Raw genomic sequence first — 17,327 nt, forward strand, 5'->3', positions numbered from 1 at the left:
AGGAAAGAGTTAAGACAGGCACTGGGTGGCAGTGAAGAGTTACAGAATAGCTGGGTAACTACAGCAGAGCTAGTAAGAGAGATGGCTAGAAAGGTGCTTGGTGTGACATCTGGAAAGAGGAAGGAGGAAAAGTAGACATGGTGGTGGAATGAGGAAGTACAGGAGAGTATACAGAGAAAGAGGCCGGCAAAGAAAAAGTGGAATTGTCAGAGAGATGAAGAAAGTAGACAAGAGTATAAGGAGATGAGGTGCATGGCAAAGAGAGAGGTGGCGAAGGCTAAAGACAAGGCGTATGAAGAGTTGTATGAAAGGTTGGACACTAAGGAGGGAGAAAAGGACCTGTACCAATTGGCTAGACAGAGGGACCGAACTAGTAAAGGTAAGGGTGATAAAGGATAATGAGGGAAACATACTCACAAGTGAGGAGAGTGTGTTGAGCAGATGGTACGAGTACTTTGAGGGGCTGATGAATGAAGAGAATGAGAGGGAGAGAAGGTTGGATGATGTGCGGATAGTGAATCACGAAGTGCAGTGGATTAGCAAGGAGGAAGTAAGAATAGCTATGAAGAGGATGAAGAATGGAAAGGCTGTTGGACCAGATGACATACCTGTGGAAGCATGGAGGTGTTTAGGTGAAATGTCAGTGGAGTTTTTAACTAGATTGTTTAATGAAATCTTGGAAAGTGAGAGGATGCCTGAGGAATGGAAAAAAAGTGTTTTGGTACCGATTTTTAAGAATAAGGGTGATGTGCAGAGCTGTAGTAACTACAGAGGGATTAAATTGATCAGTTACAGCATGAAGTTGTGGGAAAGAGTAGTGGAAGCTAGGTTAAGAAGGGAGGTGATGATTAGTAATCAGCAGTATGGTTTCATGCCAGGAAAGAGCACTACAGATGCGATGTTTGCTCTGAGAGTGTTGATGGAGAAGTACAGAGAAGGTCAGAAGGAGTTGCATTGTGTCTTTGTGGATTTAGAGAAAGCATATGACAGGGTGCCTAGAGAGGAGTTGTGGTATTGTATGAGGAAGTCAGGAGTGTCAGAGAAGTATGTAAGAGTGGTACAGGATATGTACGAGAGTAGTGTGACAGCGGTGAGGTCTGCAGTGGGAGTGATGGATGCGTTTAAGGTGGAGGTGGGATTACATCGATCGGACAGGAGTCCCCGTGGACTATGATGTTTGCAGATGACATTGTGATCTGTAGTGAGAGTAGGGAACAGGTGGAGGAGACCCTGGAGAGGTGGAGATATGCTCTAGAGAGAAGAGGAATGAAGGTCAGCAGGACTAAGACAGAATATATCTGTGTGAATGAGAAGGAGGATAGAGGAATGGTGAGGATGCAGGGAGTAGAGGTGGTGAAAGTGGATGAGTTTAAATACTTGGGATCAACAGTTCAGAGTAATGGTGAGTGTGGAAGAGAGGTGAAGAAGAGAGTACAGGCAGGATGGAGTGGGTGGAGAAGAGTGACAGGAGTTATTTGTGACAGACGAGTACCAGTAAGAGTGAAAGTGAAGGTCTACAAGAGGGTAGTGAGACCAGCTATGTTATATGGGTTAGAGATGGTGGCATTGACAAAAAGGCAGGCTCCAGAACTTGACGTGGCAGAGTTGAAGATGTTCAGATTTGCACTGGGTGTGACGAGGATGGACAGGATTAGGAATAAGTATATTAGAGTGTCAGCCCAGGTTGGAAGGTTTGGAGACAAAGCCAGACAGGCAAGATTATGTTGGTGTGGACATGTGCTGAGGAGGGATCCAGAGTACATTGGGAAAAAGATGCTAAGGATGAAGCTGTCAGGTAACAGGAAAAGAGGAAGTCCTAAGATAAGGTTTATGGATGTGGTGAGAGAGGACATGCAGGTGGTTGGTGTGACAGATCAAGATGCAGAGGACAGAAAGAAATGGAAACAGTTTATCCGCTGTGGCGACCCCTAATGGGAGCAGTCGAAAGAAGAAGACAGGATACTCCTGTAGTCACACTGCATTGTTAATAGCTAGAATACTTCCCCACTCTACTTAAGAGCAGTCTGCAAAATGTATGAGTTTAAATGCCAGCTGAAGCAACATCTGACAGGTAAATGGCTCTCCACCTGCGCCAGCTCTAGTTAAACTGGTACTAATACAGCTATGTGAATTCATGCTATAATTCTCTCTGCACAAAACTTAATGCCCTAGCATTACAAGTATGCTATCCTCTGTCATCTCATCTCCTTTATATTGTACCTCCTTCCCACATTCCTTTCTTTGGGCTGCTCTCTTTTATCTTTTCTTCCTATGTCTTAGACTTAGCAGAAGACTTTATAGTAACAAATATTCTTACATCAAACCTGACAATCTATGCATACTGATGATATTGCACTGCATATACCTCCCTGTATTTAAAAAATAATATAGTCATACACAATAAAAACATCTGTTATTTTCAATTGAATCTGTTTTCAAATGATGCAATGTCAAGGATGTCTGAATAATGGAATATTTCTCATGAATGAAACTGACTATAAATGATGAAACAATGCAGACAGTGCAGCGGTTTGCATTGTCACCTTGCGGTTCTCTGGTTTGAGTCTCAGCTGCAGTGCTTTCTGTGTAGAGTCTGCATGTCCTCCCTGCATTTCTGTGGGTTTCCTCTTGATGCTCCAGTTTCCTCCCACATTACAAAGATGTCTCTGGAGAGTTTCGCCCTGGGCCTCTGCTGAAAATGGGCTCTTTCCTAGTCGGACTTTCCAGGTAAATAAATAAAAAGGATTTTCATGATTTCTGTGTAATAACACTTTTTTCCCCTAGCCACCGCTGAAAAGGGAAACTGCTCAGTCAGACTTCCCCAGTAAACAAATGCAATAAATAAATAAACAAACAAATTATATATTTGAACTGTTGAAGACTGGTGTTTATTGTTTAGATTTTATTTTTAAATTGCAGTATGATCATAATCATCCTCACTGTAATATAATTAAGCAACAAGGGTGGCCACGGTGGTACAGCGGTTAGCATTGCCGCCTCACAGCAAGAGGTTCTCCGGTTCGATTCTCGGCTGGGGTGCCTTCTGTGCAGAGTCTGCATGCCCTCCCTGTGGTCGTGTGGGTTTCCTCCAGGTGCTCCGGTTTCCTCCAACATACCAAAGACATGCTATAGGTGGATTGGACACTCCAAATTGGCCCTAGATGTGAATGTCTGCGTGCATGTGCCTTCTGTGGAAGGTTGGGTGCTGGGCTGGCACCTCAGCACTGTAAAACTCCACTGCCAATCAGGAGCGGACGGGTGATCCGCTGTGGCAATCCCTAACTGGGAAAAAGCTGAAAGAAGAAGAAGAAGCCCAGGCAATGACATGTCTTGGTATGTTTCATATATGTTAATAAGTACTAGGCTATCTGCCCTTGTGGGCCATTTTAAGCATAGTCAGTTTCCCTTTTGGTGCTTGAAATAACCCATCCCATTTGCTGTTAGACTGGTCTTACACATCCCATGGTTGATAATTAAATAGTATCCCTAAAGAGAGTAACTGGGATCATACCATAAATAATCTGAGGGGACTAATGCATGGGATAAAGCATTTAGGTGCTTCCTTTGCCCATTAGTAGTACAGGATGCAATCCTGAGTTACATTTTCTGTTTTCCATTCATAGATCCAACTTGCACTTAAACATAGGTAGGGATGAGTTTTGTTTTATATGGATGAGGAGTCTGTTCCAGAGCAGCAGTATTCTATGTGAGATGTACCTGTCAGTGACTGTTACAGTCCCTCCAAACTGTTCTGTTACTGTTGAAGAAGAGGTTTTGATCCCAGCACCAAATATATTTCTGATGCCATTTGACTGTTAGATGTGCAGTAAATCTACCAGAATTCATAATTTCTTGAATGAGAAAAATGTAATACTTATTCTATTTGAAATAGCTTTATGGTTTGTCACAAAACATTTCTGAATTTTTTACTTCAGTTTCTTAGTCACTCCCCTGGATTCACAAAAGCTTGCATGGAGTGCAAGATTGGTGCAGGAACCCACGCAGGCAATATGTCTGCCGTACAATCCAGGAACAGCCTGCAGGGAAGTGCATGAGCGCTCCTGCACTAATCTTGCATGGACTAAGCCCTGGTATGCAAATCACCCCATTTGCAGGTGAAATCCATGCAAATGAGGTGATTGTCCAATCCAGGAAGCTTGCAACAGTCTTTGCAAGACTAGTGCTATCCGAAGAAATGTACTCGGTTGCTAACCGAGTACATTTCTGCAAAATCCAAAACAGAGCTATGACAGCTCCAAATAAAGGCTGCATATCATTGAGGAAGCATGCCAATGGCCAAGTATAAGGCCACTGGCATTGCAAACAATACAAAAAATAAAAAAAATATATATATTTTTTTGCCGATCTCGGCTGTTTAAACATAGGGCAGTGGCGCGCAAATGGGATCAGGGGGGAAATAAGAAAATAAACCTAAAATAAGCATTCTAACTAAAATCAGTATTCTGCCATGCAAGTCAATGGCAGGCAGAAGACAACCCGGCCAGTGAGTAGTGGTTGCTAAGAGGGGAGACTCAGTGTGAGATATGAAAAAAGACAAAAGGAAAAACTGTTGCAGAACATGAAGATGCCAAACAGGAACAAAAGGATGAGCCACTCTACAGTAATAAAATGCACCTATTCAGGCCAAATTCAATAAAACCAATTCTGGACTTTATTGAAGAAAATAAAACAAATGATAAGCGCTTTTGTCCTGACCACTTCAGAACTTCATCAGATAATGAATTAATTTACACAAACCATTTATATAGTACAGTGGAAACTGGGTAAAACAATCATTAAAAGTTAATAAGTTATTTAAAATGACACACCCCCTTAAAGAAAAATCATGTAAAAAACATGCTTTATATATGAAAACTTGTTAAAATGCATAAATAAATGTGGAAAATTCAAATTGTATTCTAAAAACATAATAAAATATATAATTTAATAGTATAGAAGTAATATATTTTCTTTTTTATAAAAAAACACTGTTATCTTTCTAAGTCTTTTAGTTTCAACAGAGAGCTAATGGAAATATGTTCATTTAAACCTGGCCAACTTGATGCATTAAGATGAAGTTGCTCGTAGACCTCTCTCCTTTCTAACAAAAGTGACCAGGCACCACCTTGAGGTTCTGTTTTAATATTGTCAATGACAGTGAAATGAAAAGAGTGACCAGTATTTTCCATAATGTGTTTACTAAGTGCATTTGTATCTTTTTTTAATTTTATATGTAGCGTTGTCACCTCACAGTAAGACGTTGTCCTGTTCAATTCTCAGCTAGAGCGTCTTCTGTGTGGAGACATGCGTGAATGGGTATACCTTCATTGAAGGTTGTGCATCAGAGCTGGCAACTCGGCACGTAAAAATCTACTGCCAATCGTTAGCGGACCGGAGTTCCGCTGTGGCGAACCCCTAACCGGGAAAAGCCGAAAGACACAACAATAACAACAAATGTTTGTAAATTTGTTTTTTTAATTTATGGTCAGTTTTTCCAATGTTAAAACATTTACAACAGTTACATAAGGCACAATAAATAATCAGTTCAGATCCACAGTTATATTTTTGATATAATTTCACATCAGTGTTGTTTATCAGAAAAATGTCCCTTTCCTTAATGTGTTTGCAATATTTACACATGCCACACTTTTTCATGTGCCCAGCATTATTCACTCCCTTTGGTTTCATCGCAAAAATGCTTTTTAAGTTTCTGCCTTTCTTGAATACTATGGTGGGGTGTGAATCAATGAAAGGTCTAATGGCTTTCTCTTGGTTTAGAATGGTCCAATTCTTTTCCAAAATTTTCCTTAATGCAAAACTGTCATTGGTTTATAATGGTAATAAAAGATGTCTTATAGTCCCTTTTAAGTTCTTGATTCTGCACACTTAAAGACTTGGTAAAATTATTGGTATTGATGGTGCTGTTATCAGTGTCTGTTATTAAGGGGCTAAAATGCCCTCTCTCCCTTTTATTTACTACCTCTAACATAATGTCAGTAATAAACTTGCATGGGTAGCCTCTTCTTGAAAACATGGCTTTCAAATTGTCACATTCGAACTGATACCATTCGGGCCGCCCTCACAAATTGTCCCTTTACAATAGCTTTTTTTCTGTTTCATTGGATGTGTACTTGAAAAATGAAGTAAGGAGTTGGAATAAGTTTCCATTCTGTATATTTCTGAAACAAATTTGTTGTTGGTGTGATCTTTAATGAGAAGAACATCTAGGAAAGGCAGCTGGTCCATATTGTAGTTGTGTGTGAATTTCAAGAAGGTGGTGGAATTCATGTACAGTATTAAATCTACCATATGTTCTGGGGGTCCATCCCAGAAAATAAAGATATCATCCAAAAAACGGGTGTAACATTTTTCATACTTAAATGTTGGCAAACGTTTGTTAGAAAACAGAGAGGTTTACTGGCAACTGCATCTCAGTGCATCAAGTAGGTCAGGCTTTAATGAACACATTTCCATTAGCTCTCTGTTGAAACCAAAATCCTTAGAAAGATAACAGTGTTTATTTTAAAACAAAATTTATATTTCTTCTATACTATTAAATTATATATTTTATTATGTTTTTAGAAAACAATTTGAATTTTCCATATTTATTTATGCATTTTAACCAGTTTTCATATATAAAGCATGTTTTTTACATGATTTTTCTTTAAGGGGGTGTGTCATTTTAAATAACTTATTAACTTTAAATGATTGTTTTACCCAGTTTCCGCTGTACTATATAAATGGTTTGTGTAAATTAATTAATTATCTGATGAAGTTCTGAAGTGGTCAGGACAAAAGCGCTTATCATTTGTTTCATTTGTTTTACTTTTTTCAATAAAGTCTAGAATTGATTTTATTGAATTTGGCCTGAATAGGTGCATTTCTTACTGTGGAGTGGCTCATCCTTTTGTTCCTCTTTGGCATCTTCAGTGTGAAATATGTAACTATGCATTAGCAGGCAATCCTATGAAAATGAGGGGAAGGATAGTGAATCCCGGTTTTCCCCAGCATGTGAGGCAGATCCCAACAGTGTAAGAGTACGAATAGCTGGGTGCAAGACTAGAAGGTAGGTGACATCATGGGTGTGTGTGTCAGGCATAATGGAAGTAGTTTGGAGACCTGTGGCTCAGGTTTGTTTCTAGCTTAGCACAGCTAAGCTGGGGGGGGGGTCTAAACCTGCCTAGCACTCTTCACAAAGTGTAAGCTGGTGTGCGTGCCATGCACCGGGTTTTACAGGAAGAAAAAAGAAGTTAACCCAGGAAATAGCAGCAATGTGCACATTTAAGCACTCTGTTTGTGAGGCATGCACATGGGCTTAAACAAGGAAGTGATGGGAAGGGAAAACAGCAGTAGGAAGGTATTCAAGGAGAACTAACCTAGCTGGCAGGTGAAACGTATCAGAATCAGACAATTACACAGGCAGCAGACCAGCCCAGTCCAGCCCAGAACACTACTATAAACTAAGCAAACACCTTCCCCTCTAGTTTTTCCCACACTCTACATCACCGGTGTATACAAGCAGGGAAATTGTAACAACCAAACCTACAAAACAAGAAGGGCTGCAGCAGGCAACATAGAACAACATGTGCAAGAGGCTGAGGGTGGTGAGGATGTGAATGCTGCCATACAACCCACAGTGAGGAGATGGAGAAGAGTGTACAGACCCAGGGTAACCTACCAGGAGCTACATGAGCTGGAGATAGTAGAGTGCTATAGAGTGGACAGAGACCTCCTACAGCAAATTGTTGAGTTGTGCCGGCCACACCTGACACACCAAACTGACCGAGGGGAACCCATCCCAGTGGATACCAAGGTATGTGTAGGCCTAAGTATACTAGCCACAGGTACCTCCCAAAGCACAATTGGGGATATCATGATCATCTCACAGGCATCAGCATCCAGAGAATTCCACCAGTTCCTGGATGCCATGTCAGCACATGCCAGTGAGCACATATATTTCCTCAACACCCGTGAGGTGTTGACCAGCAATATGTGTCTCTTCCACCAAATAGCAGAATACCCTGGGGTAGTGGGTGCTATAGACTGCACGCACATATGCATCAAAGCACCACCTGGTGAGCAGGGTCAGGTTTACATCAACCGCAGGCGTATCCCCTCCATCAACTGCCAGGTTGTATGTGATACCCAGGGCATTATAATGAATGTGTGTGTCGGCTGCCCTGGAAGCTATGATGATTCCCACATATGGCATCTGACGCAGCTGTACCAGAGATTTGCCAATGGGGACATCCCCTATGGTCACCTAGTGGGGGATGCTGGGTACACACTGGAGCCATGGCTGACGACACCCATCAGAAATGCACACACACCTGAACAACAATGCCATAATGAGGCACACGCACAGGCCAGACATATAATAGAGTGTGTGTTTGGGATGCTCAGGTCATAGTTCTAGTGTCTGGATGCATCCGGTGGAGCTTTGCAGTATTCATCAGCTACATGTACCAAATTGTTATGGTATGTGCTATGCTACACAATACGATCCTGCAGAAACAGCTGTAGTAGGAACAGCATGGGGTACGGCCACACAGCCCCCCACCAATGCCAAGGCCTGCACAGGCACAGATTGACTCAGAGTAGGAACAACCTTAGCCTGCCCCAGTAGGCAGAAGGAGGCATGTCCAGTATGCCCTGGCCTTGGCAAAGAAGCAATGCATAGCACATACACTGACACAGTAGGGACCCAGGGAGTGACACCTCTCCCTGACTCACACATACAGTAAAAGGGATGCCAAATATGATACTACCTGTGCTCAACCATGTATAGGGAGTGTATTATGTGCATCCAACATAGGCAGCCCTCCAGCTCCATCCACAAGTCTGGCACACCCTCAAGGTAAGTCAATCAACCTACCAGTTGCTAAATGGAGTAGAATGTGTTGTTACCTGTAGCTATGGTATGGATGTGAGCATGAAAGGGATTTGGGTGGCTGAATGTTATGGCAGCAGACAGTGGACACCCATAGTGGCACCATGACATCTGTAACACATACTGGAGTCACCATAGTAGCCAGCACTACACAGGGAGACAAAACCCACTGCAGGAAATGTGCTGAGTGACATGTGTGTCCATATGACCCACATATGCCAGTCAGGATGGTTCATATACCCAACAACAGTCTCAGCCAGAGGACAGGTGTAGACAAACCCAAACAGAGCCTGTGCCATGGCCCAAGCATGATGGCTATGGTGAACCCCCTGGCCTTCACAGACAGACCACTGCAGGGCAGGCAGTGGGATGTAAGTTCTGATGGGTAGGAAGTCAGACAATAATATATAGGGCAACCAAAGCCACGATCTGTAGTACACTGGTATGCCTCTAGTCAGCATGATAGTTAGCAATACAGAATGAAATGGAGTACCTGACATGCCAGTACAGTCATAACAAATGTGTACAAGTTTCACGTGTGCCGAACACATCCTACATAGTAATGTAATAACAGTCAGGTGTGCCCCCCCAAACCTTGTGTAAAAATGTAGAAATAGTCAGGTGTGCCTCCCTATCCTACATAGTAATGTAATAAAAGTCAGGTGTGCCCCCCGACCCTATGTAGAAATGTAGAAATAGTCAAGTGTGCTCCCATCCTACATAGTAATGTGATAACAGTCAGGTGTGCCCCCCCATTCTTGTGTAGAAATGTAGAAACAGTCAGGTATGCCCCCTCATCCTACATAGTAATGTAATAACAGTCAGGTGTGCCCCCTACTCCTGAGTAGAAATGTAGAAACAGTCAGGTCTGCCCCCCCTGCTATGCAGAAATGTAGTAACAGTCAAAGCCAAATGATTGATGGATACCCTGCAGATACAGCATACTACCTGTTGATGTACAACACAAAGATCAGCACTGCAGCACAAACTACCTGGACATGATCCACACATCCAATACAGATGGCCATACTGGGCATGCTCACACACTTAGAGAAATTAAGGCAATATGAGTCAGCAACATACTGAAAGGTCATACTGGGTATGCTCACACACATAAACACATGAAGGCCATGACTGCAAACATCAGTGGACCAGACATATCTGGCAGTTGCAGTTGTTAGTGCAGACACTCATCAGTATGCACCACTCATGGCTTGTACACACAGTGGATAGGAATACAGACATATATGTCAGGACAACACACTATAATAAGCCAAAGTTAGACGTACATGGATGTGTGGAAGAGGGTGACTGTGACAAGGAGCCATCCAGGCCTGTCCCACCCAGCACACAGCCAAAGGGCCCCAAACACATGAGGTGCAGATGTCACTCACTGCAGATACTAGCCACCAGTATCTGTCAGCATTACAGACTATGTGGTGCACGTGCCAGCTGTGCAACATGGCTGTACAAGGAAGTAGTCATCTAGCAGCTTTATACATGTACTTGTGACATATGACCCCCTGTGAGCCCTCATGTGGTGTGTCAACCCCTAGATGAATGGGTTATGGCCCATGCACACACCGCCCCTCCCCATAGCTCTACTATGACAAGCCTGCTGAGGTCATCCAATGTGAAATGCACGTTTGGGAAAGTTGTAGCCCAGTAATCTCTGTGGCATGTCCCATAACTGCGTACTGCTGGAGTGTGGTAAACTAGTTAGGTAGGAGCTTGAACCCCAGACTTGATGAGTGTGTGTGTGTTTGTGTGCATGTCTGACTGTGCTGAGAGCAATGCTTTTTAGGGTACCCACACTCCATACAACTCGTATACTCAACTTTGGCAAGGCTGCTGATGTCACCCACCTAGAAATACACCTCTGGGAAGGTTGTTGCCCAGTAAATCTTGGTAGCACGTCCTGTAACTGCGCACTGCTGTAGTGTGATAAAGTAGTTAGGTAAGAGTTCTAACCCTAGACTTGGCAACTGTGTGTGTGTCAGTCTGTATGTGCATGTCTGACTGTGTAGAAAGCAATGCTTTTTAGGGTACTCACACTCCTTACAATTCATATACTCAACTTTGGCAAGGCTGCTGATGTCACCCACCTAGAAATATACCTCTGGGAAGGTTGGCGCCCAGTGATTTCCATAGCACATCCTGTACCTGCGTACTGCAGTAGTGGGATAAAATAGTTAGGTAGAAGCTCTAACTTCAGACTTGGCAACTATGTGTGTGTTTTGTCTGTGTGTGCATGTGTGTCTCTCTCTGACTGTGTAGAGAGCAATGCTTTTTAGGGTACTCACAATCCTTACAATTCATATACTCAATTTTGGCAAGGCTGCTGATGTCACCCACCTAGAAATACACCTCTGGGAAGGATGTAGCCCAGTAATCTCCATCACGCGTCCTGTAACTGTGTACTGCTGTAGTGTGATAAACTAGTTAGGTAGGAGTTCTAACCCCAGACTTGGCGAGTGTTTGTGTGCATGTCTGTTTGACCCTGTCTGTGTAGGGAGCAATGCTTTTTAGGGTACTCACACTCCTTACAATTCATATACTCAACTTTGGCAAGGATGCTGATGTCACCCACCTAGAAATACACCTCTAGGAAGGCTATAGCCTAGTGATATCCGTAGCATGCCCTGTAACTGCATGCTGCTGTAGTGTGATAAAGCAGTTATGTAGTTGTTCCAATCCCAGACAGGGCAAGTGTGTGTGTGTCTGTCTGACCCTGTCTGTTTAGAGAACAATGCTTTTTAGGGTACTCACACTCCTTACAATTCATATGCTCAACTTTGGCAAAGCTGCTGATGTCACCCACCTAGACATACACCTCTTGGAAGATTGTAGCCCAGGGATCTCTGTAGCATGTCCTGTAACTATGTACTGCTGTAGTGTGATGTAGAACTGGGGTAGGGTTTCATCCCCACCCATAGCAGTTCTGGATGTTTTGTGTGTTTCAATGTTTGCGTATGGAGCAATGCATTATAGGTTAGTCACTCTCACTACATTTCAAATGGCTTACTTTGGCAAGCCTGCTGATCTGATGTCATTCATTGTGAAATACACCTTTGGGGAAGGAATTTTCTAGTAATCCACGTGGTGCGTCCTATAACAGCTCCATGCTGTAGTGTGATATAGACCTCTTTTAGGGGTTCTATACCCGCACATGTTGGTTGTGGAGGTTTTGTATGTGTGTCACTGTGGGTGTAGGGAGCAATGCATTTTAGGCTAGTCACACTCACTACAATTTGAATGTCCTACTTTGGCAATCCTGCTGATGTCATCCAATGTGAGCTACACCTTTGGGGAAGGAGTACTCCAGTAATCTTTATGGCACGTACTATAACTGTGTAGTGCTGTAGTGTAATAAACTAGTTAAGTAGGGGTTCTACTCACAGACATGACAGATGCGTGTGCTTTTGTGTGTTTGTAACATGTATCCTGTGTGGAGGTGATTGTGAGTATGTGACACTATTGGCCAATGTGGAGTGGGTTTTGCATATTTCTTATATGGTAGCCCTACTATATATCACAATGTCCACCATACAGGGATAACAGATGTGAAATAGCTGAGAGGATAGGGTGTAAAGCCATACCCATATATGTGACATCAAGGCCAAGCAATCACAGAATGCAACCCCACTATTACTCAAACCACACTCTAAACCCATGTCTCATACACACACACATGCCTAGGCAACAGTCAATATGTGGGTATTACACTGCATATTGGCCAGTGATAGTAACTATGGGGTAATAGCTGTGGGCTACAGAGGGCATGGCACCCTGTCCATCTGTCCAATATGCACGTACATGAAGAGAGTGCACCTTCCCCATGTTCCCCAATGGACACCTAAAACACCTGTGGTGCCATCACATGTGACACACAAAGGACATACCATGCCTGACAACATGCCCTGTATTGACAGATGCCACTGACACCAGGGAATGCCATTAGTATGCTATCAATTTAGGTGCAGGGTAAACCTGCTGCCCATTACCAGTTCCCACCACATGTGGGCAAGACTGGGACATCTGATGATAATCTGTGTTCACAACATGGGCAAGACACCCCAGGTACAGTCCTACATGTCACTGTACATGCATGTGGGATGTGTGTACATACCAGACATTGTCCATGTCATGGACTAAGGAACACATACATGGCAAGTGATGCACAGCAGTGGCCACACACAATAGTCACATAGGTGACTGGATGGGGGATACACTACAAATACCTGCCTGTGTGGGCAAATGCAGACACTACAGCACTGAGCCACAATGTGGCCTGATGCCAAGGAATACCCTTCGCTTAGCCTTGTACAGCCGTCTGGCACAGTCGACCACCACACACCCGTGCAGACATGCACCCCTGCATATCATTACTGACACCATGTGTGTTTGTGTGTGTGTTATATGATGCATATGTTCACATCCACACTCCCTAAAACCCCCATGGGCATACTGAAGCATGCTGTCTGATGTCAGACACCACCCCATAGAACCCCCGTATGACCCATGTGGTGCATGTGATACTTGCACAGTGATGTGTTGTGGCAATCCCATTACTGATGAGTTGCAATGCTGGCCCTGCTAAGTGTGTCAGTGTGTGTGCATCCCTGTGATAGTGTGGCTGTGTTGATGCTGGCACCTGTTCATGCAGACAGGCATGTGTACATCACCTACCATATAGATACTGTATCCCTGTTGCAGATGTCAGTCACCATCACATATATGTTCTGAGGGCTCCACAACCAGTAACCCATGCGGCACATCCAATAACTGCGTAGAACTGTGATAGCACTGCATAGTCATCAGGGGTTTGATACCCTGTGCTGCTAGGTGCGTGACACGAACATGCTTAGGTTTTACTCTTCCCACCACTCCCTGACTTGCCTTTGCCTCTGTCTGCTTCTCCCACTCCCTCTCTGGTGGATGTGGAGACCTATACCTGCTTTGCTTGGCAGCAGTATGTGTATTTTAAGTGATGCTCATGATCAGCTGATGGCCTCTGCATGAATTTCAGCCCTACCCTAGCTGGTTGCATGTGAAACAGCTGTGGTAACATTCCCATAGCCAACTGCATAGAAACACACTCCAATATCTAGCAACATCATATTTGGTGTTGACCCTTTTCATTAACTGTGAGCAGGAACTAGATACGTTGTTTGGCAAACAGCATCTCAGATGGATTGGGGATTTACCTCTAACAACATACACTGTGGAAACAGGGAAACACACAGGAGGGGGATGTGCCTGACCTGACTACAGATTGTAAGTGCTGCTATACTGCATTTGGAGAACTGTTGGTTTAACAGTGTGTGTGTGGATATGACTGTCCTACATGTCTCAATACCTGCCTGTCAGTTCCATGTTTATGAGGAATCCTCATTTTCAGGGTCATCTGCAGACAGGGCAATGTGTTGTGCCTTTGGTTTCATGTGCTACCAATGGAGCATCTATCTGTGGACTGCAGAAAGTAGTGTGAGGATTGCAGTCTGTAGATGGTGAAATCCGTGACAGTTACAGGCTTCTTATCCCTCATAGGACATATATTGCAACAAACCCTGTTACAACAGTAAATGTATGAGGTTATCACAGCAACATGTCATTATTGGCCCTGTGTATGTGCTTCCAGCCACAACTCTGTCAACCTGTGTACATATGCCATGCATGAAGTGGTGCATATGTGCTGTACACCATAATTACTGTCATCATATCTGATAACAAGCCAGTGAGATATCAGACTGCTACACATGTTATGTACAGTAGGGGTTATATTTGATGACATAACCTGGACATTCTGTGGATGTTTGTATAGTACAAAGGTCTGTGTACTTATGGTGAATGTCGACAGTGTGTGTATTGTTAATATGTACTTTAGCCTGTGTACAGACTGTGGTAGATGTCATTGTTCTAGGTCCCGTCCTATCTGATGTTACATGCTGCTCCACTGTATGGTATCGTATTGGTGTACATGTTTGTAGGACCATACACACACATGTCCCATACCACAGACAGCCATCAGACCAAACTGTGTAGCAGCCCAGTACATGTATGGCCAGTCTGCGAGTGGCACATATGAGGATGGTGTCGAACAGATAGTCCATATACTGTTATATTATGCTAGATTAACATATGCGGCTGTGGCTGTGTTCACATTGGTTGTGGTTATGTACTTTCACACAGGTGTAGCTTACCCTGTGCTGTGAAATGCCTGTAGAGCCTGCTATATATGCAGGTACATCTGCATTCCCCCATAGGGGATGTAGGCCAGTGTTGAGCCAGTCTGCCTGTAGCCTACACAGTGCATTGTTACATGCCTAGCAGCTTAATGTACCCAGTGAGATGTCATGTGCAGATACTTGCCAGATTTACTGCTGCTGGGCCTACCTTAGCAGTCGTGTATGTCAGACAGAGCAGTAGGATGCTGTACAGATGTATGTTAATATCTAATGGGTGGTATGTGGCCATGGCACCCCTGTACCAACAGTTATAATGTGTCAGGCCAGACAGGGTGTGTGAATGCATAATCTATGGTGGTAAATGTATTCCAGTCATTATGTGTTATACCCATCTACATGGCTGTCTACATCCATATTGTCAGGCATGGTTCACATGTTTAGCACTAAGGGGTTATGTGTAAACCTCTGGACTGTACAGAGTGTGTCAGAATGTCAACATATTTTGGCCATTATCTCTGCTGCAGTCCACAGGGGCAATATGTGCTAGCAGCTGTACTTTACTATGATGTCCTTAGGATGTCTGTCAGTAGCCAATGGCACACATGTTATAAGCAGATGTGACCTCCAACACACACCATGTCTGTGAAGACAATCTCAATGACAGTAGGAATAGTCTACTAATATACCTGCTATACATACCTGACATTCCCTTGCACTATGACTGTAGGACTATAAAGGCTGGGGTAGGGCTACACTCCATCTCCAGGACATATGATGGAAATATATGTACATACTATTATCCTGATAGTCATATATATATATATATATATATATATATATATATAAAAAATTACACATGTGTAGTACTTCCAATCACCATTGTCATGGCAACCACCTACTCTAACCCCCTACATCACGTGGGCGTGGTCCCTTTACATTGCCTGTGTGATGGACATTCTTCCTGTGTTTGGGCATCAATGTTACAGACAGCAGGTAGCAATACCTTTTATAGGAGAACCGGCACACTCAGGGCAGCTACATATGTGTTGGAGATTTAGGAACTACAGACAGAGTGTGAGTAGAGTTGTGTTATGCTTTGTATAGTACTGGTGTTACAGGGTGTGTGTGTACATACTACTTTACATTGGAATGCAGTCTGTCTGCATAGCTCTCAACTGTGGGCCTATCCTCTTGGTGGCAAGAGGTGTGCCTATCATGTGTTATCTGTCCACCACACAGGTACTGTGTCAGATATTTCACTGGCAGTGTGTGTGTTGAGTACTATCACTACATAGCTACATCCATTTCTGTTTCTAACCTCAATTCCCGGACTAAGGATATGTTGCAAACTGTACTGTAACACCAGCAACTTGCTTAGTGTATGGCAACAGTTCTCCACATTTGTGCCTGTGTTCCAGCGTCTGTCCTCCACCTACATACCAAGCTTTGCACATATGACATACTGTTGGGGGTTGTTCTGTAGTGTGCTGTGAGTATATCACACTGCCTGGGGCTGGCGCCATATATCTGTGGGCGTCACCTACACAATACATGTGTGCTCTTATGCACTCCAGAGGCCAGTGTATGTATCAGTGGTATATGGAGCTGTATTATTGAGTCTGGGGGGGGGGCACCATAAATGACCTAAGCTGATAAAAAATGTGGGGGTATTAGCGGTGAGCTGCCTTAAGGTATCTGGATGTACAGTACCATATACTTCACCTATATTTACATTACTTACATAAATTGGGTTAATGCAAGCCTACTGCCATACAGACTGTTCTATTTGTCAGTGTGCATGTGATGGTGTCAGTTACGCCTTGTTATGTAAGAGTTACAATCCATTTGGTCACATGACGTCTTTACCACCTAGTGATTTTGTACAGAGTGTAGATAGAGGCTGCTGAACTATACATCTGCATTACATACTGTTGATTGTTTGGTATGCTGTGGCCCAGTCTGTCCTCACTATTGTACAATTTGAAGGGCTTGGCCTGGATAGCAACAGTTGTGAACCTTTCCAGACTACTGTATTAGTATAACTGTTTCACAGTTGCATTACTCTGTTTCTATGGATGTCACTGTCTGAACAACTATATGACATGGCATATAGAACTGTAATAGTACACATTTAAAGGTATTCCATTTCTGCAAACCTGTCTGTGGTGTTTTCCCTATGACCTCTCTGTGGATATATGTTGCCGGCAATGATTGTCATTTGTATGGGTGGCCCATACAGTGTCCAGTTG

Source organism: Protopterus annectens, chromosome 8.part0, assembly GCF_019279795.1.
Source record: "Protopterus annectens isolate FY-2018-M chromosome 8.part0, PAN1.0, whole genome shotgun sequence".
Lineage (NCBI taxonomy): Eukaryota > Metazoa > Chordata > Ceratodontiformes > Protopteridae > Protopterus > Protopterus annectens.